Consider the following 25,555-nt stretch of genomic DNA (forward strand, 5'->3'; position numbering starts at 1 on the left):
TTGCTTGCAATACAAATTGACAGCATCCCAGCCACTAACCCATTACTAGACCACTAACCCCCCGCCCTCCAGACCAGCTCAATGTTCTCATTCTGAGACGTTCGACCCAAAATTTCGAGAGACACTTAGAAGGCCTTCCAGCAGATTATTCTCACATCTCACTTAAACACAGATTGTCATTGTCCTGATGGACAAGTCTGTCTTCAATGTCCATGTTCATAAGATGTCATGCAGTGGTGTACTTCTAGGTAAAACTGGCCCAACACAGGTACTTCTATTTGCATCCTCCTTAGGTGACGGGCATAGTGCATCCAACCCCATGACCCTTTCCGGTAACGATGCAAACTGCATTGTCAAGGCCAGTTCAGTGACATTGCCCTAATAAGGTGAGGCAAAGTCTGTGCTCAGCAGTTTAGGCACACATGACCAATCCAGATTATAGCATCCAACCATACCTGGAGCCAATAGGGGCAGAGGAACACCCTAACCAAAGTCCTCTTAAACCACAAAGAAAAATAATAAACATTAGTGTTAGGGGTACGGGATGAAGTTGTGATGGAACACATAAAAATCTTTTACGTATGATCCGCAAAGGAAATCCCCCCCGGTCCCACATTCTCATTTAATTGTTTTCTCCATTCCTGATGAATGCTACATTATTTATTTAATTTTTCACTGACTGGGATGCTGCACACTACCCCACACCTCCTCGATCTGTAGAGGTACTAAACACATAGCGTACAGATGTTGTAAAATCTTGTGTTGATGATGGTTGAAGCAGGTTTGGAGATAACTACCACAAAACGTGGTAAAGAATAATTTTCTGTGGAGAAAGGTTGGGGAGTGGAGGTGATTCTACATGATCAGTGGTACGGTTTTGTGAAGGCATCATGAGTGAGACACAGACAACAAGTTCAAGTTCTTTCCACAAAATTTTATTAACTCAGAAAGGCAGGGTGGATTAAAATATCTCTCTGTGTTCAAAACCTATACTTGCCCTCACAACTAACTGTACACAATGTGTAGGGATGTCAGCATAAACATGAATAGTGTTCTGAGCTTCTTCTAGCTCTTGGTTTGTAATCAGCTCCCCTTCCCCAAGTTCAAAGTAGTTCACATAGAATAGGGGATCCCTTCTCCAAGAGCTCAAATGTTCCATCTTTAAAAAAAAAACAACAAAAGGGATTTCTTTCCCCAAGAGTTCCAATCTTCCAGCTTTCAAAACAATAAATAAAAGGTCTTTGCACAGTACAAGCTTCTTTATAGGTGTTTTCAGTAGCTTTTGCATTCAGGGGCCACCCGGTCTAGGCACAGTTGTCGGACCACACGATCCACCCATTACACGTCATGCAACCGGTACCCCCTCCATTACTTCTTTTCCAGAAACACCATCCCAATGCTTCTTCTTAACAGTGATGCTTGCTTCATTCACATGTGTCACACTTGTTACACTTTCTTATGTTACTTTGGCTCTTGCCAATAATTGTTTCTCTTATATAACACAGTTCTTGGCACTTTATTGGTTTTGGCAAATGCTGGATTTTTCATATCATGCATACAACTCCATGTGCTCTCTTAGTTTTGCTAGCACTTGTTTTCAGTTAATGCAGTTCCTAGTTTCAACACAGTTCAAAACTTTCTTGCAGTAAGATTTACCATATTTCTTATACTAAAAGGGCCTAAAATGGCCCTGGCTGGACCTTTTCATTTTTCATCCTTGTGGCTGCACATCTTGCCTGCTCCAGCCTCACCACATAGCTGTAGCAATATTTGCTGGGCCCAAGGGGCATTACAGAATGGCCACCGGTTTACCAAACCTTATCAGCTGACCAAAGGCTGCAACACCCCCAGGTTAGCAGCTGGATTGGTTGCTGTGTCATTCTAAGTCACTTCCAGGCCGGGAGCCGGCAGGCGAGGAGCCAGCCCCCTCGAAGCGCCACCTAAAAGGGCCTGCACCGGCCCTGGCTAGGCCTTTTCATTTTTCCTCCTCATAGCTGCACAATCTTGCCTGGTCCAGCCTCAGCACCTGGCTGGAGTAGTATTCACTGGGCCCGCAGGGCATCCAGCTTACCAAGCCTGATCAGCTGACCAGTGCTGTAAAACCTGCATGAGAGCACCTGGATTGGTTGCCCTACCGCTCAAAGTCACTTCCGGGCTGGGAGCTGGCCCCCCTCATAGGGCCACCTAAAATGGCCTACACCAACCCTGTCTGGCCCTGGGAGGGCTCAGAGGGCACCCCGTGCAATATCCCTTGAACCCCCCCAGATGGACATCAACACTGCAGTATCGGGTAAGCACCAACATTCTCCCTGCTCCGTTGCTGCAGCACCTGTTGGCTGCTGTCCCCCACCATTTTAACAGGGTGACCTGGCTCACCACACAAAGCGCTGCTGGTTCTTGTAACTTGCCCGCATTCCCCCACTTCACCACTACTCTCTGTGCATCGCTACCAGGCTCCATATGCATGCCTTCCTTTGCGACCCTATCACACTTGGCATGCTTCCAGGACCTGTTTGGCTACCTTCCTCTACACTCTATGTTGATTCTCACCTCTTGTCACAATCTTCCCAACCACTGGTGCAATCTCTTATGGATAGGGCGGGTGCCTATCTAGCTATGCTGCACTTGACTAACATTTCCTCTGTTCTCATTGCTGCTTCCTCTGTACTTTAGTGCCTCTGCAGTTGTATCTTCACATCTACTAACCCTGTCCATAGCTGCCCTCTTCACCGCTGCCTGTGTAATGAGTCTGACTGCCATTTGCTACCTGTGATTGACTGGTGCATGCCCTGTTAAAAATGCTGCCTTTCCACATTTGTGTTTGTAATTCAAATCTAGGTGTCTTCTAATTATATACCGTCCGTATTGAATTGCTTCTGAAGCCTTTTTACTTCTGTAGTCCTTCCACCGCCTGAAACTTGAAGCTTGCTGTGTTTTAAACCTGCACATTGATTTTTTTTCTGATACATTTTAGTGCTTTGCTGGAAAGTTGAATCTAGATGTATTTTAAAACTGTGCATTGATTGTTTTCTGTTGCATTTTAGTACTTGCTGTAAAGTTGAATCTAGATGTGTTTCAAACCTGAACATTTATTGTTTTCTGCTGCATTATATTAATTGTTCGAAAGTTGAATCTAGATGTGTTTTAAACCTGCGCATTGATTGTTTTCTGCTGCATTTTAGTGCTCAACCAGTCTCGGTAAGAAAAAAAATAATAATAAATAAATAAATAAGAATTTGCTACCATGTGCATATCCTATTTACAGCAACTCCTTCATCTGTGCCTGCTTGGCTGCTAAGCAGCCTGGTGAGCTCATTCATGCACTGTCAGCCCCCCTGTTGTCCCTCCGCCTCCCCCCGCTACATGGCACTCTCTATCTCTCCTATCTATAATAACTGCTACTGTATCACCTATCCTATCTCTCGTACGCGGTCTGGAAGAAAGAGCTTAAACAAGATCTACTGGCCTCTAATACAGGCCTACCTATTGCTGACACCTACGTCAATACTACTTCCAGGCAGACTACTATCGACATCCTCTTTTCGGTCCCCTCGCCAGACCTATGAACTCCCCACATGGTCTCCACCCTCTTCCCTTTCTGCTCTTCACCCTTTAATGGTGGCACTAGATGGGAACTACTCTTGGCATACTTATCATCCTCTAGGTGCACCATTAATGTCTATGACAATGACACTATCATGGTCCAAGGTTCTCATCCTACTCTTTTCCTTCTTGACCAGCGCCTGCCCTCTCTCATTAACTTCCTCCCTTCTCCTGCTACCCCTCCTTCTGCCTCTTCTGTAACATCTCCACCACCTCTAACGGGGGTTCCACACCCAGGGGTGTTGCTAGGTCAGGAATAGGTCCGGGTCTATTCTAATGTTGAGACTGTCAGGGACTCAGGGCTAGCTAGCCTTTTGATTGTAGCTCCTGGGCTTCTATCCGGGGCTAAAACCAAAAGACCCAGGGCTATAGCCCCCTCAGCCCACCCTAGCAATGCCTCTGACCACACCCCTGAACCCCTCCTCAGAAAACTTTCAAAACTTTCAAAGGTGGTAATCAGCTCCACTTAGCTACCCTGAACGCTTGATCAGCTGTCAAACACTCCACTGACATCTGTCTCCTTCAAGACTTTGATGTTGACATCCTCGCCTTTACCGAGACGTGGTTCAATGCCAGCTCTGTCATTCCTCTTGACACTCTCCTTCTTGAGGGCTACAATATCCTCTCCAAACCCAGACCCAATAGGCCTGGAAGTGGAATGGCCCTGATTTTTCCAAATTGGGTCCCTGCTTCTACTATATGATCTCAGTCCTACTCCTCTTTTGAATGCTTGGTCCGTCGGCTCAGGGTCTCTTCTACTCTCTCTGTCAACCTTGCTACCAACTACAGGCCCCCCGGCCCTATCTCTCTCTTTCTCTCTGAATGGGCGCCCCTTCCCTCCTGACATCTTCTTCCAAACTCCTCCTCTGGGACTTCAATATACACCTCGATGCTCCTGAAACAGCCACCTCACTGTTCTGTGACTTTTGTGACTCCCTGTCTTTCACTATTCTTCCTTCTGGTCTGTCCCATTCAGCCAGCCACACTCTGGATGCCTTCATCTATACAGACATCCCTATCTCTAAGCTGGTCACCACCCCCCTCTCCTGGTCTGACCACTCTCTCCTCACCTCTTGCTTGGGGCCCCTCATCCCTCTATCTGAGCTGGCCCCACACTGCCAGCCTCCTTCGCTGTCATTGGCCCAATAAATCGAGTGTCAGTCGCTGCTTTTGCCTTCACTTTCATCCCCCCTCCCACCACTGCTTGTGACTCTTCCCCTGACTCTGTCCTTGCTAACCTGCACATCACCATCTCTAACACCCTCGACATCCCTGCCCCTGTCATGAGGTCTGCCTGAAACCTGTCTCTAAGTGCAACAGCTGGTATGACTTCAATCTAGCATCTCTGAAACGTAAGTGCAGAGTTGCTGAACGCAAGTGGCAGACGTTGGGTTCATCCTCTGACAAACTGGCCTGTTGCCTGCTCCAAAGGCAATATCGTTTTTCTATTCCCTCCAAGAAGGGGGCACACATTCAAGCCTGCTTCTCTGGAGCCACTAACAACACAGCCAAACTTTTCAAAATCTGCAAGGAACTCACCAATCCAACTGCAGTCTCCACCTCTCCCCTTCCTTCGCAGGCTCTCTGCACCGCTCTGGCCTCCCATTTCACATAAAGTTCTCCGCTCTATGAAAGTCTCATCCAAAGAGGTGCTCCCCTGCTCTTCTAGAACCATTAAGGACAAAATCTCCTCTCTTGTCCCAGCTCTTGCCGATTTCTGTAACCACTCCTTTGCCACTGGATCTTTCCCTCTATCCCTCAAGCACTCCCTTGTGCACCCTCTCCTGAAAAAGCCATCTGCTGACCCTTTCTACCCGGCTAACTATCATCTTATCTCCACCACACCCTTCCCGGGTAAACTCTTGGAGAAGTTGGCCCTCCCCCAACTGATCCTTCATGTGAACTTGCTGGTTGCCTCCATGAGCATCAATCTGAATTCCGGGCATCAAGAGGTATTGAAACTGCTCTCCTGAACACCTGTAAAGACATGCTCGCAAATCTTGACTCTAACTCTCCTGCTCTTGTCATTCTCCTCAATCTCTCCTATGCCTTTGACACGGTCAATCATTCTATCCTCAAAAAACAGTTCTGTGATACCCTCGGCAGCATGGATCGGGCACTGGATTGGCTGACCTCTTTCCTCACTAACCGCGCCTCCCAGTTGCAGCTGGGCCCTTTCTCCTCCATCACTTCACGCTCTATCTGCTGAGTCCCCCAGGGCTCTAGCCTATCACCATGGCTCTTCAATATCTATCTCGCCCCTCTAGCTCACCTGATCCCCTCCATGTCTGCTCATTTACAGTGACACACAGCTTTCCTTCAAACTTCCCTACATTACCTTTTCTTCCTCCTCTCTCATCCACGATTGTCTGTCCTCTATCCAGGCATGTTGTGCGGCTAGCAAACTCGCTCTTAATTCCAGTAAGACAGAGATCCTTCTTATTAGGACACCTTTGCCCTGCTTCCCTCCTACCCTCTGGTTGCCTTCCTTGGGCCCTTTACCCTCACCATCCTGTGAGGCCAAAAATCCTCAGGGCCATCTTTTGCTTATCTCTCTCCTTCACCCTTCACACCTTGGACCTTGGCAAGAAGGCCCACTTCCAGCTTCACATCCTTAGGGGCAGCCTCCCTTTCCTCACCTTTGCCCAGAACCTCAATGCTTACAGAGCTCTAGTCCTCTCTAGGCTGGATTACTGCAACAGCCTCTTCCTCAATCTCCCCCTTTCCTCCCTAAGGAAATCTAATCCAGAATAGGGCTACAAGACTTATCCTTGGCCTCAAGCCAAGGGACCGTACCTCTCCAGCCGTGAGATATCTCCACTTTCTGCCTGTGGCCGCGAAGATCAAATTCAAGACCCTCTGCATCACCCACAAGGCTTTCTGGGGCCTGGCACCACACTATCTCCAACTTTCTCTCCCTAAATAATTCCAAGCTAGAGCCCTACACTCCTCTAACTCTGCTTGTAAAATGCTTCTACAAGCAGAGAGTGGGCAGCAGGTCTCTCTCTTCGGCTGGTGCCTCTCTTTGGACAAGCCTCTCTGCCCCTCTCAGACTTGAGCCGGACCTCCTTAGGTGCCGGAAACTTCCAAAACTCAGCTTGTCCATATCTCTCCCTTTCCCAGCCCTGCTAATCACCCCACTTCCGTTGAGACTGGCGGCCTGGTCCCTCATGAATCTCACAGGATACCAGGCCCCTGCCCAGTCAACACCAGTTCCCTCCCACCGCCCTAGCACTGCCCTTGTGGGCCACCTACCTGCTGGATGTGAATCCACCCTTGGGATTCCTCCGCCCTAGCACTTAGCCAGCGGCCTGCCCCGGCTCCCCTTAGCACTTCCCTCCTAGGCTCTAACTAGCACTTGCCCATACCTTGCTCTCTCCGCTATCCAGTACTTCTCCTCACTGTACTTGCACGTCCAAATGTCACAAGGCCTAGCAGGACCACTAATATATATTTGTGTTTTATTTTGCAATTATTATTGACTATCCTGTTCCCTCCCCAATTTACCTTGTGGCACCTGGAAACACCATTTTTTGTATAGGCACCTAACAAATGTTCAATAAATACAAATACAAATACCCCTTTCACGATGCAAGGGCGTCCCCAGCTCGCTTTCATTCCGTACGGTATTCAAAATGCCTTATATCTGCTTTAACTTGCTTTCATTTAGCTTGGTATTCAGAATGCCTTATATTTGCTTTAACTTCACATAACAATGCGTGTTTTCTATTTGTATCATTGTCCATAGCTTTATTTCTACGACCGCCTGCCAGCCCGGTGTTGCCCCTTCTGGTTGTACCCCCCGTCGGTCTTACGGCTCCTTACGAGGTCCTTCGCCACAATGGACTTCCTTCTCTCCCTGTGCGGTCCCTTGCGTCTTCTCCCAGCTGTCTTCTGTGGCTCGCCCACAGCCAGCACAATGCTTCCTCTGAGATGCAGGTCTCACACGACCGCTTCCATTGGTCTCGCCGGCCTCCTTTGTAAGACTTGACACCGGCTTCCAGCCTCCTGTAACTTTGCTTCCCGCTGCATTCGCTCTGCACTTTTCCACGGGTCTCGAGCACTTCTCCTGCCACACCACTACACCAGAGAGGTCTGCCGGCAACCAGCAGTTTGTGGGCAATCTCCCACTGCTGACTTAATTTCCTTTTGGATTCTAGCTTTTAAAGTTCCCACCTCCATTCTCATTCCAAAAAGGACTACACCGCTCACCATTAAAGCGGCAGTTCTGCTCTTGTTGCGTCCCAGTTCTTGGCTGGGGTTGATAGGTGTTTGCTTTTACAAAGTGAGGATGTGCTGTTCTAGGTGTCCTCTTCTTCGTCCCAATTGCATACTGGTGTATGTTGGGGAATACTTTAGGGGAATCATTCCATGTACCTTTCACAGAGATTGAAATTTAGATTGTATAAGCAGGAGCTAAAATTAGCGCCTGGGTATCCATCATTAACCAGTGACCAGGAGCTACCACTAGGGAACAAGGAGCTAGTATCGTTTTTGTCCATTATCTATGTCCCCTTATGGTATAAATGTTATGTAGATGTGTCCTAGTGCTTATTTATAGACTGTCCCAAATGTACAGAGTTAAATTAACATAGACGTGCCCGTTTGTCATCATTTGGCCTGAGGAGCCAAAAGTAGCTTGTTGGGTGTCTTGACCCACGTACAAGTAACCATGCTACAACATTTGGTGCTGTGGGCTTAGAAAAGTCAAGATGGCGGAAAACCCACATGTGCGCCGAAATCCAGGAAAGCTGCGCAGTTTGTGCGCACACCAAAATGGTTGCCTCACTTGCCACCCACCAGTGCGAGAATGAAAGGCCGGGTTGCCATGAGGGAAATGGGTTGCCAAAGGAAAAACAGTAGCGCCGGTTAGCTTCAAAGCGCTTTAAAACCACCATTGGACTACCCGCACAGTAGTCTGAAACCATTGGGAATGGCAATGCTGATTGCCAAATGCAACTAGAATTGTGGGGAATTCATTCTTAAATCCCAAAAATGGGTGCAGTACCAGTACTCCCCACTATCCAAAAGCCGGCAATTTAAAACAACACCAGATTTTACTTTTTTTGTGTAAAACTGAATGAACCCAAAGCAGGCCAAAGAAAGACTTACTGAGAGGTGGATACAATGTAAAGTGATATTCTGAAGTGACTTGAAGGTTTATAACAAGACTGTCTGAGCTGTGGATTGCAGCAGTTTAAGTTGCACTGGATTTAAAGACACTAAAATCGAAAATGTTTAGATTAAATGAGTGACCTATGTTTGGTGTCACATGCCTTTGTAACTGTTGAAATGTCATAGTTTTGCACTTAGAATCAGCATTCTAGCTGCATGTGTAAAATTGCAAGTTAAGTTAAAAAGCAACAAAAAACATGACAGTTAGCTGAAAGTCTGGCTTAAGGAACTTGATTTTGCCTGGCAACTACCCCCATCAGGAGTGAAACTTGAGTCACAGCTGTGTTCCCAGGCTATCTGCCTTTTGCTGGCAACACTAAGGATATGCCATCTATCTGATAATTGAATTACCTGTGCTCTACAGGAGCTCTGAACAAAGCCTGTCCTGACTCAGGCAAAGGTTTTATTACAGCAGTCGTAAAATGTAGCTTCCTCTTGGCAGAAGCTGGGAGGGGCACTGCCTGTGAGAGCAAGCTGGCTTGGCAGAACTGGATAAACCAGTATTTCTACCTTGTGCTGAGAGGAAACCACACCCCTTTGGAGCCAGAACATAACTTTAAAAAGATGGATCATTCATAGAGCGGACATGTGAAAATGTTATAAATGATACCATAATTCTTGTGATTTTTCTGCCCACAGTTTAAGAGGTTTTTAGAACCGGTGGTATGTTCAGGGGGGTGTTAGCGGAAAAGTGGATATTACTCTAAATGTATGCATGTTAAAAATCTGAAACTTCATCAGTTAATGTCCATACTCTCTGCGCACATGTATGTAAAGTTGGGTCAATGTCAGAAATTGAAAAATCAGTTAAAAAGTCAATTATGTGCCATTTTTGAATGCAAGCTCTTAGAAACAGCAGATTTGGACAGAGACCTGGCTAAATTCAGCCACACCATGTATATGTAATTTCAAGCAACTGTGTAACTGTGAAATATGTCTTTTGTTATCAAATATAGAATATGTGCAATCTGACAGAGGAGTGTCCTATCTGCAAGCCATAAAATGACATCACTCTGACACAACTTAGCTTCGCCAATCAAATGATAAATGGAAGTTTGACCAATTAGAAGCTGAGAGAGAGGTAGGGTCAGTGATGCTAGAACACACCCACATTCTAAACACATAAAAGCAGACAGACAGGACAAATATAGACCTTCAATTCCATTTGCAGCTGGAAGCTCTGCCGGGAAAATCCATACTTACCTCCATCAACCTTCAGAGAGCAACATAGAGACTTCAAATCCATCAGGCCAGACCAGAAGCAGAGTAGAGCTGACCTGTTAGCAGAATCAGAGAGAGCTGACCCAGATCACTGTGAAGTGCAGAGACCAGAGGCGAGTCTAAAATCTGACCAGATCCGTGGCGTGGCCCATTTCACTCAAGAATATAGTGTGAGTACCTAGAAAACTGTGCAGAACCAATCTCCTAGTTAAAATAATATAATTCAATCCTATTTTAATCTAAGTAGAACTGTCTCCTAACTGTCACCTGTCATTTGTAAAGCTGTCACTTGTCATTTTCTAGTTGCAAGCTGCACTTGTCTTTTTGAGCTTTTAAAATTTCAAATCTGAAAAACGACCTTTATTCAATCGCTCATATCTCCGCAACCGTTTGTGCTAGAGACTTGCAGTAACTTTCATCTGAAAGTTGAGAATCTAAGCTTTTAATCGCACTAAGAACCGCATTCCTACCCCCTATAGTTTTGCCGTAATCGCGGAACACGCATCCGTGAATTTTACCGCGATTTGCAAATTTCTTCACATGTAAAAACTGCTGCTGCTTGCCTTCCATTTGCCAGAAATTCGTTTAACCTGCTAACTATCCCTGCATCATTGCTAGTGTGAGCCTGGACTAATATTAACTAGATACAACTCACCCTGAACCTCTGAAAGGGAATTAAAAGCAATTCCAGCATATTTCTCATCCATTGCTAGCACATATAAAAGCATTTGCCTGTGTTTTAAACTTCTGTTGTCTAAGCTTGCTGGGGTGAACTGAATTACAGTTGATTGCATTTCTGAGAACTGTGTGCTTCCTTCCATTTCCTTGCATTGCATCAAGGGGATTGCCAGAGAAAAGTGATTACATTGTTTTGTTGAAATCATATTGAGTATTTCTATACTGCATTTCATTCATTCAACCTTGCATTCATTTGAACTCTATAAAGCATTTTGTACCACCTTCTTCTTTTGTGCCTATTTACTAGTGTGCTATCTTATCCATTTCATGTCAACTCCTTATTGATTATAACGAAGTGTGCTAGTGCCAGATTCTCCATTGTTAATCTTTATCATATCAGATTAAGTGTGCTATTCAATTATTAATTTATTATAAAGTGTGATATATATATATTGTTTAAATTATCAAATAAACCTTTTAACTTGCAAAACAGAACTACTTCTTGGCTCAGTGGGGTCAGGAGGATTCCAACAGAGGGGTGTTATATAGGGGTAGTCATCCAGAACGCATGAACTGGACATAAAGATATATCAATAAGGGTTTCCATTCAGTATCCCAGACTAGGCATTGACTTAGCTGTATTGACTTAGCTGTAGTGTTGAATTGAATCCTCTTACAAACTGGGGGCTCGGCCGGACGTTTGGGTTAGAATACCACTTGTGCAGCTTAATACAGTGTGCTAACTGACGGGATACATACATCCGGTCGGATCACCACGCTGCATTACGCTGTGAAGCATTCCTCAAAAGGGACACTCCAAGAAAAGTTCTGTTCTGCAAAAATAAAATACTAACTTCTGTAAGTCAGGACAGAGACCAATCTCTAGAATGACGACCTTGGTAGATATGAAAATAGCCAGAGAGCACTTCTTACATAAACTATTTGTGAGAGGTGAATGGGCTGAGCAGGGCCAGGATGCCTGGTTGCAGGCCATCACGCGACAGGTCACTGAAACAGGGTCAGAATTATGGAGAGATCAGGGTCCATTACATGTGGCCCTGAGTGAACTATATATGGCTCCTAAAGCCAAAGAGGAACACAATAAGATTGCCAGGATAGCAGCATACCTGTACCTATATATGGGAGACATGCAGGATAGATGTGCTGAAAGCCAAAATCTGGCAAATAGGCAACAGGTGGTGTTAGAGAAGGTCCAATCTGACCTGGTCTCTTCTGAGCAGAGGCTGCAGGGGAGCCAGGAGCCAGAAAATGACAGCAGGCAGTACATCATTAAAATAAAAGAGGATATGGGCATCCTACAACAGGAAAAGACAGACCAGGATACCAGATTTCTGGCCCTGCAGAAGGAGCACCAAGACAGTTTGGACTCCTTACTGCAGAACCAGAAAAAGTTGGAGCAACAGATCAATTTCAATAGGGCATGCGCGGAGCAGGTAGTCACCCTGCAAAGCCAGCTAGATAGAGAGAAAGAGGAGAGCAATAAACTGATTCTGAAAGACCTGGATACCCAGGCAGAGTTTGATCAGGAGCGCCAGAAAGCTGGTGCCTTCCAAAGGCAGAGGGACGACTTGGCGGCACAAATGCAGGCTCTTAGTCAGGAAAGAGACGCCATAGGCCAGGAAGTCTGCCATTTAAAAAGGAAAATGGAAGAAAATCACCTGGCCCTCCAGGGGCTGGGTGACCTCCAAAAAGAAAACCAGAACTTGTTAGAGCACACCAGGAGGGTGGAGGATGCTCTAGCAAGAAAGGAGCAGGCCAATAGGGACACAGCTCAGCAGGTAAACCACCTGCAGCAAAGACTGGTCCAGTTCTCCAGGACCAACCAGGAAGCACAGAGGGAAAATGAGGCCCTCTGTCAACACAATGATAGGCTCCAACAACAGGTAGCGATGCAGGAGAGACTGATAGAGTCTAGGAAGGCCTTAACTGAGGAACTGAAGGCACAAATGCAGGCTCTTGCATTGCAACAGGGAGCAGGGGCGGATAGAGATGAGGTTCGCTGGGAAATGGAAACTCCGGAGCATAACCTCAGGAGCCCTAGTACCAGGGGCCCTCATACCTCTCAGTCCCTGGACTCTGCCACCCCCATGTCCCCTGGCGCACGTGAGCACAGGGCCACAGGGATGGCAGATTACTATCCAGCTAAGAGTATGGGGCTCATAGGCCAGTACCACCCAGGAATGGAGGGGTGGGCATCCGGGTATGGGCACCCAAGTACAGTACAGTTCAGTGGGGAACCCCAGGAGAGTAGGCCCCTTAAGGGCATCCTGAAAACCTCTGCCCAGTTAGGTCAGTGGGGGGGAACCCATCAAATCCTGGCAGCAAGGAGGAATCTGAAGACTCCTCTGAACTGCGCAGGACACAGGAGACCAGGTCCCCACATTCTGCCAGCCATTCCCAGGCTCGCAGAATCTGGGAAAACCTGGAAGATCAGACAGGAACCTCAGGGAGCAGTGCCTCTGAGTCCGAGGACGAATGGACAAGGGTTACCCGAACCAAAAAGGCCAATAAGGCAAAAAGGGCCTTGCTTAAGGACCCCTTAAAGCAGATTAAGGCGATCAGGAGCGTCATCACGCCTTACCATAAGAACGCTAAGTATTCTGTTTGGGAGCACTTAGAGTTGTTTGAACAAATGATGGAGACTTTCCATTTGAAGGACAGCCAAAGCTGTATTCAATATGTAAAGTGGACCTTCTCCCCGGAATACTCCAGTTTCTTTGCGGGGCTGGAGGACCAAAATCATTTAAGATGGTCCACCTATAAGGCGGCCATCTTGAAACATTTTTCTGTTGACAGAAATCCTCAAGAGGCTCGCAAGGCAGCCTACAATTTGCAATGTGGGGAGGATCAGGCCCCACAAGAATTTGTGCAGGAGTTAAAGCGTGCTTTTGCACAGACCACAAGAAGGGTGCGCACGGATAGCAGGGAATTTATTAATACGTTTTTCCATGCCTTGCCCAAATATATCATGACCCAGCTCGTGAGGGATTTTCACGAGAAAAGATCTTTAGACTGGGTCATTGAACAGGCTACCCGGATCTATGAGGTGCAGAAACCGGTAGATAGCAAAAGTAATGCCCAGAAAAACCCCAAAGCCAACAGCACCCCTGCTGCTGCCAAGGTGGCAGAGGTAAAGGTCACCCCCGTTTTGGATTTGGAGATGGGGGGCCTAAAAACCTACCTGCACCTAATAATGCTAGGCCCAGAAGGTCCTCGGGCCAGTCACAGGCAGGGAGCCAGGGAGGCAGCCCCACAAATGGGGTCCCTCGCTCTCCTGATTATGTAAGTCCCCGTTACAAGGGAAATCGACCCATCCTGGGTTATGTGTGGACTCCTCCAGCCCAAGGGGGGGGATCCAGCCAAGCACCTAACCCAGGGAACTTCCCTCCAAACTTCCCACAGGAGGGCAGAAATTTACCAAACCCTGGGCAGAACTTTTTCCCCAGATATCCACCTGACTTTCAGCCCCAAAACCATCCATCCTTCTTTCCCCAATTCCCTGAGCCCAGACCACTGAATCCGGGAGAGGGGAGGCCAAGGGTGGAGGGGTACCCAAATCTTCCCAACCCGGGGTATTACCAGAGGAGGGACAGCTACCCTTCCCGGGATCAGCCCAGGGGAGAAAACAGGGCCCCGTATCAGCCTGACCGGGTTTCCCAGTTAGAGCGCCAGGTTCAAAACATGGCGCGGGATCTGGGTCACATACTGAGGGCTCAGCAGAACCCTCAGATGGGCGTGCCGGCACAGAACGCACCCAACTCTGGACCTGGTGCTCCAGAACAATGACGGGGCAGCACCCCGATAACTCACCGGTTCCCAGGGAGGAGGCACAAAGGGAAGGGGGGTGTAAAGCCTTGGAGGAAGCTTCCTTCCTCACTTGTAAACAGCCCCTGGAAACCCAGGAACCGGAAACGAAATCTCTTGCCCCTGAAAGTCTGCCTCCTAAGGAGCAGAGGGGGGGTAGGAGAAACAAAAGACCCAAACAGACTCAGTTTGAGGAGGAGGTACAGATCTTCCAATTTGAGGGAGAGGGATCCTCAGAGGATCCTGGGAAAAGGATCTTCTCCTTCAGAGAGGGGGGAACTCCCCCCAAAGAAAAATGGGTCCCTAGGGATGCAAATCCAGACTGGGGAGATGTGGAGACTGAGCTACCGCCGCCCACCATCTCATCCCAGAACCAACAGCAAGAAAATCCCCTGGTTCAAACCCATCCTGGGGACTGCCTCCAAAAAGGGGGGGGCAGCCCAGAACCGGAACCAGGGGAACCCACAATGGCTCTGATCTCCAGTTGCCAACTTTTTCTTTCAGATTCCCAAGGCTTTCCACAGAATTCTGCCCAAATCTCTTCGTTAGCGATGTCCAAAACCAGAAAATTAGCCCACCAGTTGTCCAAAAATGTACATTATCTGTGCCCCCTTGAGGAGAAGGAGGGAAGATATTATGCCCCGGTACAAGTACAGGGGCAGGGTACAATTTTGGCACTGGTGGACACGGGATCTCAAGCTACCCTTCTGTCCAGAAGGGCCTTTGATGAACTGAATGCAGGAAGGGGAGAGAATTACCAAATTCCTCTCACCTCTCTTCCTGGACAACTGCAGAACTTTGACGGGAAGGAAATTCCCGTTGAGGGGACTGCAGACTTGGACATTAAAATTGGGCGACACAAATTGAAACACCCGGTCATAGTTGTGACCCCCGAGGGCACCCCTTGTTTACTAGGGAATGACCTCCTGAGAAGGTTGTCACCCCTAATAGATTGTGTAAACAAGGTCCTCTGGACCCAGACTAGCCGACCAATAAAATTAAAACAGAGTTTGAACCATGTTAGTTTAAACGGCACCTGCCACATGGTTGAACAAAAATCTGACCAAGTAGAATTTCACTTCCAGAATAACCAGATTCCAGACGTGACAGTAATAGCAGTAGGACAACAGACTGGTGATGGGGGGTCCTCTCTATTTCTGAAAATCAACCTTCCTTCCAGTCTAAAGTGGTATTCCACGCTGGAAGGAAACACTCTGAAATTCTATACTAATCCACAATCTGAAACTCCCACTCCTATAGTCCAGAAAGATGTGAAATCAGCTCAGAGCCTGGCTGATATTCAGCAAATTGGAGAGCAGTTGTTCATCCCTGTTCAGTTAAATGATGGGAAGGACTCTGTTCTCGCTCGAGTGTGTGTGAACAACGGTAAGAGCTTCATCAGCGAAGCCATGTTTCGCCAACTTCCAAAAGATCCAGCCATTCCCACCTTCAAACTGATAGACAAATGGGAAATGGACCTGGAAGCACCTAATTCCAAACATCTCCTGCCAAGCAGGTGTATGCTCAAAATCTCCATTGGCAACAAGAGCATAGTCCATAATTGTTGGGTCGTGCGAGACGTCCCTGCCGCCTTTTACTTAGGCAGTGACATTCTCAATCGCTTTGCCATTAGTTTGGACCTAATAAACTTCAAAGCTTGGTCCCGATTAGCGGATAGTCCCATGGGCTTTGATGATCCAGAAAAAGCATTTAGGTCAGCTCAATTGCTACCTTATGCAGTTGAAATTCAGATTAAAGAGGAAGTCACCATCCCAGAAAGGACCCGACAATTCTCCCTGGAAGTGAAAGTTAAAAGAGGACAAGAGTTGAAAAACCCTGATGCTTACATACATCTAAATGCTTCTCTCCAACAGCAAGGGTTGGGGGTAAACCCAACACCATTAGTCAACATAGAACATGACACCATTCCAATAGAGGTGGATAACAGCGACTTAAAGAGTATTACTCTAGCCGCAGGCACCATTATTGGAATGGCGGTTGATGACCGACATTTCTCCATTGATCTTAGAAATGAACTGTTAGGACCAATCCCCAAGGACTGTTTTGACAGTGACAGTGAGGACAATACAACACCAGACAGGATTTTTACCCGGCATGGGGGGAACTTCCTGGTGTACACTTCCTGCCCTTATGGTAAGGAAGATGTGACTTGTGAATTCAGGAGGGATGAGGTGATTTTCCAGGTTCATGAAGGCTGCCTTGCCCACCTGAAGCCTCTGGTCCAAATCAGCACTCTGACCAGGGACTTCTCCACCCAGCTGGAGGAGGCCGCGGAGATAGCCAAACCAGAAGTCTTTCCAGGCTTCAGGCAGATGGTGGAAGAGAGAGTCAATCTAGCTGATGCCTGTGTGACTCTGGAACAAAAGCAAAAGTTGAAACAAGTTTTCTTGGATTTCCAAGATCTCTTTGCGGTAGACTCATATGACTGTGGTCGCACCGACATCCACACAACAACAATCCCCACGGACCCTGGCATGACTCCAGTGTTTTTGAAGCAATATCGTTTGCCTCTCGCATCAATGGAGTCCCTTACTGAAATAATTAAGAACCTTGAGTCCCGGGGAATAATCCGTCCCGTCCACAGCACCTTCAATAATCCGGTGCTGGGAATATTGAAGCCAAACGGCCAGTGGAGACTCTGCGCCGACCTTAGGGAGCTCAACAAACGGGTCCATACTTCCCGATGGCCTCTGCCCTACATTGACCAAGGGCTGGCCCAGATTCAGGGGTCACAGGTATTCACTGCAATAGACCTGACCAATGGATACTGGACCGTGCCTGTCAGCAGGGAGGACCAATACAAACTGGCTTTTACCTTTGGGGGCCAGCAGTACACATGGACCCGGACTCCCTTCGGATACCTCAACTCCGGCAATGAATTCAACATTTTCCTGCATAAGGCCATGCCCGACCTGGGTGCGAGGGGCAACCTGGCTTATGTAGATGATGTCCTCATCAAAAGTTCATCTGTGGAGGAACACATAGCGGAGATCCGTTATGTTCTGACACAGTTGAGGGCCGCCGGAGCAAAACTTTCCTTTCAGAAAGCACAGTGGTGTAGAACCCGTGTTAATTTCTTGGGGCATGAGATTACTCCTCAGGGTCTCTGTCCCCAGGAAAAGGAAGTGGAAGCACTTCAGAAACTGAAAGACCCCACAACTCTGCGAGAACTAAGGAGCCTCCTTGGACTGACTAATTACAGCAGGAAGTTCATTGAGGGCTACGCAGAGATCACCAAACCCCTGATTCATCTCCTGAAGGGGGGGGGTCAAGTGGGAATGGGGTCCAGAACAAGCCGAGGCAGTAAAACAACTCAAGAGAAGCCTCTCACAAGCGCCTTGCCTAGCTTACCCTGTCAGAAACAAGGAGTTCTTCCTGGAGACGGGGTTCTCTAATACGTGCTTGACGGCAGTATTATACCAAAAGCATGACCAGGTCAATAAAGTAATCTCCTATGCGAGCAAAACTTTATCCTCTGTGGAGGAGAAATTCAAAGATTGTGAGAAGGCACTCCTGGCAACGGTGTGGGCATTGAAGAATTACCGCCCGTTTATCCAGGGGGAACACATCATAGTGGAGACTCCACACCAGCCTCTGCAATATCTCCAAAGTGACAGAATCCGGGCCGGAAATGTGAGTAATTCCCGAATTACTTCCTGGATTCTGTCAATGCAAGGCTTTCCTGTGGAGGTCCGATATGGCCAAAACAAGAAGAGTCCCCTCGCGCAAGGTCTGGCTGACTTGCATGATTGTGCCAGAGAAAACTGTCTCGAGGACGAAAGTCTAAAAATAAAGGACAACATGGAGGCATGCCTTAATTCCCCCCACAAAGTCTTTGAAGAGGACAAGTGTGAGGGAATGCCCACTGTCTATGTGGATGGATGCTCTTACCATGTTGACAACAACGGGGAGAAAGAACTGGTGGCTGGCGTAGGGAATGCATGGGTGAATGAGTCCCCAGAACCCTCCGCTGGATACAAAATTGGCCCCCGAAATAGTCAGGTGGCAGAATTGATGGCTGTGCATCAGGCCATCCTCACTGCTGTCCAGCATCAACTCCACGAACTGGTCATAATCACAGATTCGGATTATGTACGGAACGGGTTCGTGGAGCACCTGGTTAATTGGAAAACCAGAGGCATGTTATGTGCTAACAACAAACCCTTGAAACATGGGAAGTTGATCCAAAACATTGATGATCTGGTCACCTCGAATGAGATGACCATCTATTGGAAAAAGATCAAGGGTCATTCTAAAGTAGAGGGACCAGACAAAACTGGAAATGACTTAGCTGATCAGCTGGCCAAAACCGGGGCCATCCAAGGGGATCTAATTGAGATTGAGTCCCTGTTGGGGGAAATCCAGGTCACTGCCATCACTAGGTCCCAGACAAATGCTCACAACGACCTTTCAATTGTACAATGGAGTAAGGAGACCCCTGATGCTGATTTGATTACCGCTCAGAAGGGGGATCCAATTATTGGTAAATTTTACCAGCACCTTGAGGACCCTGAGAACTTTCCCCTGACGGATACCGATTACATTGGGAAAGTGGACCTAAGAGTGTTGATGAAATGTCCAAAAATGTTCCGAATCCAAGACGGTTTGCTGGTAAGGAAATCCAAAGCTGGCCACGATCAGTGGGTGGTTCCTACCTCATTCCGAAGCCTGATGTTAAGTCACGCCCATGATGCGGCCACTGCCGGTCACAGGAGGTTTCACACAACATTGGAAATCTTAAGAGAGGTTGCATACTGGCCACACATGGGGCAGGACCTCGACCAATACTTGAAGGGGTGTCTTGTGTGTGCACAATTTCAGCCATCATCCCTCACGCACCGGGCACCTTTACAAAAGAGGGGAATGACACTCCCATGGTCAGATTTACAAATCGACTTTGTAGGCCCTGTGATTCGCTCGGCTAGGGGGAATAAGTACATGTTGACTGTGACATGCTTGTTTACCAAGTGGGTGGAATGTCTCCCAGCCCCAAATTGCAAGGCAGAAACTGCAGCTGCCTTGATGATTAACCACATCTTTTCCCATTTTGGTCTACCTCAAAGGATTGAGTCAGACAGAGGTAGCCACTTCACCAGTGAAGTAATGACAAAGATGTGGGAGATACTGGGGGTCAAGAGAAAGCTGCATATTGCTTATAGACCAGCTTCTTCTGGGGCAGTAGAGAGATATAACCGGACAATTGTGAGCATATTAAAGAAGTTTGTGGCAGATTCTGGGCCAAGTTGGGATATCCGATTACCTCTGGTCCTAATGGCTATCAGATCTACCCCTTCATCTGCAACCAAAATGTCACCATTTGAGTTGATGACTGGGCGCAAGATGGTGCTTCCCCAGCATTTGCTCTACAGGACCCAAGAGCAGACACTGATAAATGCCTCCACAACTCATGAGTATGTGGAGAATTTAAGGAAACACCTTCAACATGCTTTTGCTTATGCTCAGCGGAATCTAGAAAGATCAGCTGATAGCATGAAGACCCACTATGACCTGAAAACTTCCAGGAAGGAATATCAGGTGGGAGACCGGGTCTATCTATACAACTTCCAAAGGAACCAGGCCAAGCAGCGCAAATTTTTGCCTACATGGAAGGGACCATTTGAGATCGTCGACAAGATCTCCCCTGTGGCCTACAAGATCCGCATCCCCAAAGGCGGTTCGGCAGAGGGGGAAGACAAGTGGGTCCACATAAACCAGCTGAAATGTTGCCATCCCAGGCACGCTCTGCAACAACTGGAGGAATCCTCTGGAATCCTAGCGGGTACTGTCTCAGACTAATTCAGTTCCAATCATAAAACATACCACATCTAGTCTCTAAAATATTGTGATTTGCATGAAACTGTCTCTTAGTTATACTGTTTTTTTTTCAAAATAAGAATGTAATGTTTCGTTATGATGAAATGCATATGCTGCCCCACTATCTCAACAGTGGTGGAAAAACGTCTATGAGTAGGTATTGCCGCTCTTCCTTTGTCGACCTAGGAGAAAGAAAACCTGGAGACGGGCCAAGGAGGGCGATCCGGAGACGGGAACGAAGACCCAATGGGCCCAGCGTACCGCCCAATATTCCCATCAGGACCGACGAGGCGAACCCATCGATCAGTACCGGATGGAGGAAAAGATGCTGAACTATGCCATCTACCGGAAGAAGATTATGCGGACAGACCGCTGCGTGGGTCAAAACCCTTGTGCACCCGACTCCCCATCGACTCAAATTCAAAGTGCAGTCGCGTGGGGGGGCTTGTTGGGTGTCTTGGCCCACGTGCAAGTAACCATGCTACAACATTTGGTGCTGTGGGCTTAGAAAAGTCAAGATGGCGGAAAACCCACATGTGCGCCGAAATCCAGGAAAGCTGCGCAGTTTGTGCGCACACCAAAATGGTTGCCTCACTTGCCACCCACCAGTGCGAGAATGAAAGGCCGGGTTGCCATGAGGGAAATGGGTTGCCAAAGGAAAAACAGTAGCGCCGGTTAGCTTCAAAGCGCTTTAAAACCACCATTGGACTACCCGCACAGTAGTCTGAAACCATTGGGAATGGCAATGCTGATTGCCAAATGCAACTAGAATTGTGGGGAATTCATTCTTAAATCCCAAAAATGGGTGCAGTACCAGTACTCACCACTATCCAAAAGCCGGCAATTTAAAACAACACCAGATTTTACTTTTTTTGTGTAAAACTGAATGAACCCAAAGCAGGCCAAAGAAAGACTTACTGAGAGGTGGATACAATGTAAAGTGATATTCTGAAGTGACTTGAAGGTTTATAACAAGACTGGCTGAGCTGTGGATTGCAGCAGTTTAAGTTGCACTGGATTTAAAGACACTAAAATCGAAAATGTTTAGATTAAATGAGTGACCTATGTTTGGTGTCACATGCCTTTGTAACTGTTGAAATGTCATAGTTTTGCACTTAGAATCAGCATTCTAGCTGCATGTGTAAAATTGCAAGTTAAGTTAAAAAGCAACAAAAAACATGACAGTTAGCTGAAAGTCTGGCTTAAGGAACTTGATTTTGCCTGGCAACTACCCCCATCAGGAGTGAAACTTGAGTCACAGCTGTGTTCCCAGGCTATCTACCTTTTGCTGGCAACACTAAGGATATGCCATCTATCTGATAATTGAATTACCTGTGCTCTACAGGAGCTCTGAACAAAGCCTGTCCTGACTCAGGCAAAGGTTTTATTACAGCAGTCGTAAAATGTAGCTTCCTCTTGGCGGAAGCTGGGAGGGGCACTGCCTGTGAGAGCAAGCTGGCTTGGCAGAACTGGATAAACCAGTATTTCTACCTTGTGCTGAGAGGAAACCACACCCCTTTGGAGCCAGAACATAACTTTAAAAAGATGGATCATTCATAGAGCGGACATGTGAAAATGTTATAAATGATACCATAATTCTTGTGATTTTTCTGCCCACAGTTTAAGAGGTTTTTAGAACCGGTGGTATGTTCAGGGGGGTGTTAGCGGAAAAGTGGATATTACTCTAAATGTATGCATGTTAAAAATCTGAAACTTCATCAGTTAATGTCCATACTCCCTGCGCACATGTATGTAAAGTTGGGTCAATGTCAGAAATTGAAAAATCAGTTAAAAAGTCAATTATGTGCCATTTCTGAATGCAAGCTCTTAGAAACAGCAGATTTGGACAGAGACCTGGCTAAATTCAGCCACACCATGTATATGTAATTTCAAGCAACTGTGTAACTGTGAAATATGTCTTTTGTTATCAAATATAGAATATGTGCAATCTGACAGAGGAGTGTCCTATCTGCAAGCCATAAAATGACATCACTCTGACACAACTTAGCTTCGCCAATCAAATGATAAATGGAAGTTTGACCAATTAGAAGCTGAGAGAGAGGTAGGGTCAGTGATGCTAGAACACACCCACATTCTAAACACATAAAAGCAGACAGACAGGACAGATAGAGACCTTCAATTCCATTTGCAGCTGGAAGCTCTGCCGGGAAAATCCATACTTACCTCCATCAACCTTCAGAGAGCAACATAGAGACTTCAAATCCATCAGGCCAGACCAGAAGCAGAGTAGAGCTGACCTGTTAGCAGAACCAGAGAGAGCTGACCCAGATCACTGTGAAGTGCAGAGACCAGAGGCGAGTCTAAAATCTGACCAGATCCGTGGCGTGGCCCATTTCACTCAAGAATATAGTGTGAGTACCTAGAAAACTGTGCAGAACCAATCTCCTAGTTAAAATAATATAATTCAATCCTATTTTAATCTAAGTAGAACTGTCTCCTAACTGTCACCTGTCATTTGTAAAGCTGTCACTTGTCATTTTCTAGTTGCAAGCTGCACTTGTCTTTTTGAGCTTTTAAAATTTCAAATCTGAAAAACGACCTTTATTCAATCGCTCATATCTCCGCAACCGTTTGTGCTAGAGACTTGCAGTAACTTTCATCTGAAAGTTGAGAATCTAAGCTTTTAATCGCTCTAAGAACCGCATTCCTACCCCTTATAGTTTTGCCGTAATCGCGGAACACGCATCCGCGAATTTTACCGCGATTTGCAAATTTCTTCACATGTAAAAACTGCTGCTGCTTGCCTTCCATTTGCCAGAAATTCGTTTAACCTGCTAACTATCCCTGCATCATTGCTAGTGTGAGCCTGGACTAATATTAACTAGATACCACTCACCCTGAACCTCTGAAAGGGAATTAAAAGCAATTCCAGCATATTTCTCATCCATTGCTAGCACATATAAAAGCATTTGCCTGTGTTTTAAACTTCTGTTGTCTAAGCTTGCTGGGGTGAACTGAATTACAGTTGATTGCATTTCTGAGAACTGTGTGCTTCCTTCCATTTCCTTGCATTGCATCAAGGGGGGGAGGGGATTGCCAGAGAAAAGTGATTACATTGTTTTGTTGAAATCATATTGAGTATTTCTATACTGCATTTCATTCATTCAACCTTGCATTCATTTGAACTCTATAAAGCATTTTGTACCACCTTCTTCTTTTGTGCCTATTTACTAGTGTGCTATCTTATCCATTTCATGTCAACTCCTTATTGATTATAACGAAGTGTGCTAGTGCCAGATTCTCCATTGTTAATCTTTATCATATCAGATTAAGTGTGCTATTCAATTATTAATTTATTATAAAGTGTGATATATATATATTGTTTAAATTATCAAATAAACCTTTTAACTTGCAAAACAGAACTACTTCTTGGCTCAGTGGGGTCAGGAGGATTCCAACAGAGGGGTGTTATATAGGGGTAGTCATCCAGAACGCATGAACTGGACATAAAGATATATCAATAAGGGTTTCCATTCAGTATCCCAGACTAGGCATTGACTTAGCTGTAGTGTTGAATTGAATCCTCTTACAAGCTCCTGGAAGCAGTTGGTGTCAAGCTAACCCGGCTCTTCTAGGCTACAAGCAGGAGCTAAATAGCTCCCAGCTCCACTCAATTTCGAATCCTGATTGGAAATAGCGTACATTAGGCGTGGTGAAGGAGTACGTGTACAGTGGTGATGAAAGGAAGGAATTTGAAGGAAAATCATGAGGATTACAGGGGATGTGGATGAAGAGTGCTGTTGAGGAGGGGAAACCTCTGGAGAAGTGATGAGGATTGCTGAGGTGATTAGTTTATGATAGTAGTAGAGGGGGAGGCATTGGGGAGGTGACAAATTGGAAGGGGAATTGGTGGAGAGTGGTGTGAAGAGGATGCCATGGTAAGAAGACAATAATGGTGGAATGCAAAGCTGTAAAGGGCAGTTCTAAGGAAATTAGGAGGGACTGTGAAAAGGGACAGAGGGAAGCAAGAATGTGAGAAACAGTAACTACTGAAAGGATGTCTTGAGTGGCGGACAGTCTGTGGAGGATGTTGAGGAGTCATAAGAAATTGTGGGGGATTCTGAAAGACCTGGTTGGGAAGGGTGATATGATTAGTGGTGAGGAGTGGAAAGGGATGCTGATGAGCACATTGCCCCCTCCAGGCCCTTGGTTCCTTTTCTGATGTGCACTTTAAAACATGAATGGGCTGAACAATATTCTTAGTAGAATTTGGTATACTGTGTGTACTGTGACCTGTACACCCATACTTGGAAACAGCATTACTAGATAAGCACATTGATGCAAAATGCTGATGTCTAAAAATTCAGGACTGGGCGAAGGAACCACACATAAAATACAAATGTAAGAAGATGGAGAAACAGAAAAACAAAAAGACACTGTGATTGACACCTAAATAGAGGCACTGATTAAACAGGACAATTAGGAAAAGTGAACAACTGGAAAAGAGAGCACGAGGGATTGGGAATGAGGAGAGGAGGAGTTGGTCTTAGGTTACAGAAATGAGAGAGAGAGTTATATACAGTAGAAATAGATGCAGATAGAGTGGGGGAGGGCATGGGAAAAAGTGTGGGTATGTTGAAAGGAGAGATGGTAAAATTGAGGTAGAGCAGAGACATTGGGGTATGTGTTGGTGAGGAAGTAGAAGAGAAAATATATAACCCATATGATAGGCATGGAAGGTGGTGGGAGGATAAGGCTTGTTAGAGGAAGAGATGGTGCTTAAGCTAGACAAGGAGTAGGGAGGGATGGGAGCGGAAGCATAAACAATGAAAGAGAAATAGTTCAAAGAAATATCAATGTTGAGAAGGACAGAAGGGGGGACTACAGGGATATATATGTCAATTAAAAATAGCATGAAACAGTGAGATAAAAGAGGGCAATTAAATGAGTGACAAATGAGCATTGTGAGTGTGTGAGAAGGTCTGGGCATTAACTCAGGTTGTGAGTGTTATCGTGGGCTGTCAGTGTAAAGTTTGGTTTATTGGCATGAATCATGATCTACCGGTATGAATCATGCGTCTGGAGTCAGACTCCTGGGCCTTGAGTGAAGATATTGGGCTTTGAGTGTGACTCATGGATTGTGAGTGAGGCATATGGGATATGAATGAGACCTATGAGTTGCGTCTGATACCAATGATATCTGATTGAGGTCCCTGAGATATGAGTGCAACTCATAGGCTAGCTTCATAACATTTCT

At 46.4% G+C, this 25,555-nt stretch overlaps 1 protein-coding gene across 3 annotated transcripts in view; it reads left to right on the forward strand.

Moving 5' to 3' along the window:
• The window catches only part of SRRM3 (serine/arginine repetitive matrix 3), a 672,576-nt gene that overhangs the window by 457,469 nt on the left and 189,552 nt on the right, over positions 1–25,555 (forward strand). The gene's annotated exons all lie outside the window — the stretch shown is intronic.

This window comes from Ambystoma mexicanum, chromosome 9, assembly GCF_040938575.1.
Source record: "Ambystoma mexicanum isolate Mex_15411 chromosome 9, UKY_AmexF1_1, whole genome shotgun sequence".
Classification (NCBI taxonomy): domain Eukaryota; kingdom Metazoa; phylum Chordata; class Amphibia; order Caudata; family Ambystomatidae; genus Ambystoma; species Ambystoma mexicanum.